The 4,393-nt window shown below is 40.6% G+C and overlaps 1 long non-coding RNA gene across 1 annotated transcript; it reads right to left on the minus strand.

The window, feature by feature from the left end:
- Positions 1 to 3,690: 3,690 nt before the first annotated feature.
- Positions 3,691 to 4,393, minus strand: LOC129350423 (uncharacterized). Its single transcript, XR_008603815.1, has 2 exons — positions 4,306 to 4,393; positions 3,691 to 4,229 (listed from the first exon to the last, which is right to left on the minus strand). It is a non-coding gene; the product is annotated as an uncharacterized LOC129350423 (long non-coding RNA).

Consider the following 4,393-nt stretch of genomic DNA (forward strand, 5'->3'; position numbering starts at 1 on the left):
ATCATTTTGATAAGAATGATCACAGTATAGGTGCAAACAGTGCCTCTATCATGAGCACCCTGGATTTCTAACAAATGTACGACTACTAATGGACTGTCTAATGGAACCCAACAGGTTATTGATTTATTTTGTGAAGCACACACCATAAGCAGTACATGTAAAAGGTTTTAGTGGTGTGACCTTAATGCTATCATGAACTACCGGCAAATACTGATGAATGAAACTACATTTTTCTTGCTCTTTGTAGACAAAACAGAACTCATCACTGAAAAAGAACAAAAAGTTGTTTTCACTGCAGCAAACCAATATAGCAGGTCATGCCTGCACAAGTTTGAAACTTTATTTTGGTATCAGACATATAGGAATGCAAAAAAACATCAGAGCATTTTTAGAAATCTTCATTTTTTTGGCCCTTTCTCCTTCATTCAATCAAACAAAACTAGATATTAGCTGCTCAGGGCGTATGTGCTCTACACTACCAGTCAAAAGTTTGGGGTCACTCAGAAATGTCCTTGTTTTTGAAAGAAAAACATTTTTTTTCAATGAAGATAATATTAAATGAATCAGAAATAAAATCTAGACATTGCTAATGTGGTAAATGACTATTCTAGCTGGAAACGGCTGATTTTTAATGGAATATCTCCATAGAGGTACAGAGGAACATTTACAGCAACCATCACTCCTGTGTTCTAATGCTACATTGTGTTAGCTAATGGTGTTGAAAGGCTCATTGATGATTAGAAAACCCTTGTGCAGTTATGTTAGCACATGGATAAAAGTGTGAGTTTTCCTGAAAAAAGATAAAAATTGCCTGGGTGATGGTAGTGTAAGTACCATCAGGTTACTACCCCTTAAAAGACTCAGATGATTTTGATCCTTTCGTCCTCAGATTGTAGTATTTAAGAAATGTATACATGTGGATTTCTTCAGAAACCCTGTTTGTAAGGGATTAGAAAAGAATGAAACAACTGATTTCTTGACATCATGTCAGAGTTTGTAGTCCTGTGTTAGGCTACAGTCCATAATCTAATCCCAATTTATCTACCGCATCAAGAATGTGAAACTTTTGTGATTCACATTGTAAGAAAAAGCAAAACAGTTTCCATGAAACAAAGTAAATGTAGATCTGTTCTGATCACAGTTCTCATTGCATCTTGGTTTTGTAGATGCCGTTTGTCCAGACTAATAAAGACACTGGTCCAAGTCATCCTAAAGGAAGATGTGAAGCTTAATTGAATGTTTTAATGACTCTGGGTCTCAAGGCAAAAGTCTAAATTCATCTTTAGTGTTTTTTAAACCAAGGCTCTGAGTTTAATTCACCAGAGAAAACATTTGAGTGTTATGTTAGGTGCTGAATACTGGTGCCTGCTGGATGAGGGCCTATTGTCACTTACTTTAGCAGCAGAAATAGAATGTGAATGGAGAAGCTCAAGGTCTAGCTGCATCCAAAAAAAAAAACAAAAAAAAAAAAAAACAGAACCAAAAAGAGAAAACAAACTAACATTTGCAAAATAAAATATCTTCAAAAAAGGTTATTGTGAAGTTGGCATTGATTAAATTAACTTCTTTATGTTGATGGGAAATGGAAAACATAGCAACAGAAAGGAGGCAATGCAGATGTTTGGTGTGAAATGAACTTGAAAAGTTCAACTTTAGCACCTCATGAAGGTTTCTGAGTTTATTTGAAAAAACAGACACTTTTACACTCTCAATATTCTGTACTAAAATAAATAAATCCAGTTACCACATGATGAAGTATGGACATGCCATAGTTTCTGAAATGACACCGCTTTGTGAAGGTTAACAACGGAATTAGATTGACTTCTTTTTTGAAGAAAATTTAGATCCAGGTGTGTCTAAATAGCCACAGATCACTAGATCTGGATGCACTGAGCCCTTCTCTAACTACCTTTGTATTTTCTATATATACCATTATTACATTGCATTCACTCTGTTTCCCCATGTGTCCTTTCTCTGAGTGTCCCTGGTCCCAGAGCTGGATGCTTCAGATCTGTGGTTGTTCTCTCACCAACTGGCCTAGTCTCCATCATGTCCACTGTGGGATGCTGCTGCTGACCTTCCTCCAGTCCACTGCTTCAAGCTGCCCATTTCCACCAGTCTACTCTGCATCACCCTCACTATACTTGATATGCTCATCTACATACTGCTGGAATTTTACTACCAGCTATATATAGTATATTTAATGCCAGAGTCGTACACCATAACAGTAAACTAATGGATAAATTTCAATGTTAGCTTGTACTTTGTATGTATCATCTAGCTTATCATGCATGTATCCAACTGTGTGTTATATGTTCCTTGTTCCCTACTCCCCTCTTCTCCCATCCCTCCCCCTCTCCACCCCTCTATCTCTCTACATCTTCTGTCCCTCTCAACCCGTCGGCCAGCAGCAGATGGGTCCCCCCACTGTTACGACTGCGGTCGTATGAGGTTGTTTTTTTTTCCTGCGCTCTGTGTGTCTGTATTTAGCTAATCCAATATGTAAATACGTCTGCGCTGCACCACTGCCCGGATTGGACGTCACGTTGATGGGTCGGCGCCGGATTGGCTCGGTCTACCACGAGGACGGACATAAAAAGCGGAAAGATGACGTTGCTTCCGGGGGTCAGAGAGCGAGGGAACCAGATGGGCGAGTCATCTGCAACCAGCACACAGCAGCACAGTCCATCCACTCATTAGTTCTTTGTTTAACAACCCAAGTTTATTTGTAAGAGAAGGGATCGAGCTGCTGTCTTTTGTTTCTTTCGTTCTTCTTGTTTTCGGGAAGTTTAGCGTAGTTTTGTTTGTTTTGACTTCAGCTCATCCTTACTTTTAGTTTGTTTAATACAACTTTTGTTTATATTCGCTTTTGGAAAATAAATTATTGATTTTGTTGGAAACATTTGTGGTGTGTGCTGCTTGAGGCCCCAACAGGATGACATTTCCATGTTACATTCAGTGACCCCTAGGCTGGGTGTAACACCACATAAAGAGCTGCTCAAGGTTTCTTCCCGTTAGAAGGGTGTTTTTCTTGCCACTGTAGCCTTAGGGCTGCTCTGGGGGTTCAGGCATATGGGTTCTGTAAAGCATCTTGGGACAATTTGACCTGTAATTGGTGCTATATAAATAAAATTGAATTGAATAGAAATTTGCTATTTGTTTTACTATATTTGTGTCATTTCCCAAAGAGGAGTCATCCAATGCCTGAAATACAGAAATGCTGAGCACTGTGGAAACTCTGTTTGTTTTATTAATGCCGTCATGTTGTGTCCAAAGTAAGGTGACAATGATTCATCAGAAGATGTAAATAGTTGATGAAGCTGCTGCACAGCTCCTCATTCAGCTTGGAGACAGTATGAATCCTGCTGCTGAGTCATGCTACAGCTCTATCATGGCGGCAAAGGTAAAGGGCGACTTCCTACATTTGTTTGTCGAGCAGGAGGCCTGTGTGGAAGCACATTTACAATAGCCATCATACATGGGGCCATGCCGAAAATATAAATAGCACTGGACGATGCATTGATAAGTTAAATTAACTACAAATACTAAAATCAAATGTACATATAAAACAAGACTATATTAATAATTACAACACATGCGAAAGAGGCAAGATATATACAATACAGTGTGGATGTCACGAAACGAATCAGAGATCCAAGTGCAGAACAACGGAGACTTGACAGGCAGGCATTGGAATATATCCTTAATATTTTATTAAGACACAAACGAACTACAACAGGAAGTGGTCTGATTCTGAACAGACACGGGAAATGCTGATACAAGACTCAGGAATGACATTGCTGCCTAGCATAGCGGAGGAACACTAAGACTCCACTTAGAAATGACAAACTGGAATAGCAATGAACTAACCTGTACTTAGTATCATGAAGGCAGGAAAGCAGCAGAAATACTTTCACAGGCACGAGCCGAAAAATCGGCGACACACAAAATTCAGGACGACAGAAACTGGATACTACACTGAGCAGGCTTGGAAGTGAGCGGGGAACTTAGCTGATCAGTGAACAAAGAATAAGGGAGCCGGGGACGTGAGGCGGGCGATGGCGTGAGGCAGGGCTGTGGCTGGAGTGGCTGGGAAGGTGCTGTCGTGACTGGAGGATAGCCAGGAAACTTGCTGGTGCAGCCCTGGAATGGACTGGAGACAAATCCGGTGATACAAACTGAACGGAGGAGGAAGGGTTGGCCAGGCTTGCAGAGGAGCAGGCAGGAGTCTGGTAGTGGAAAAGCAGAAGATGGTGAGCACAATGCACCTACAGGAAACTCAACTGACTAGCAAACAGTACTGACTGTGGTGTTGTTATGATCCGGTACCGAGCAGCAGCCGCATCCAGCTCTTTATGGGAAACGAGGGTAATTAGGTGATCACTCCCACCTG

Source organism: Amphiprion ocellaris, chromosome 13 (genome assembly GCF_022539595.1).
Source record: "Amphiprion ocellaris isolate individual 3 ecotype Okinawa chromosome 13, ASM2253959v1, whole genome shotgun sequence".
Classification (NCBI taxonomy): domain Eukaryota; kingdom Metazoa; phylum Chordata; class Actinopteri; family Pomacentridae; genus Amphiprion; species Amphiprion ocellaris.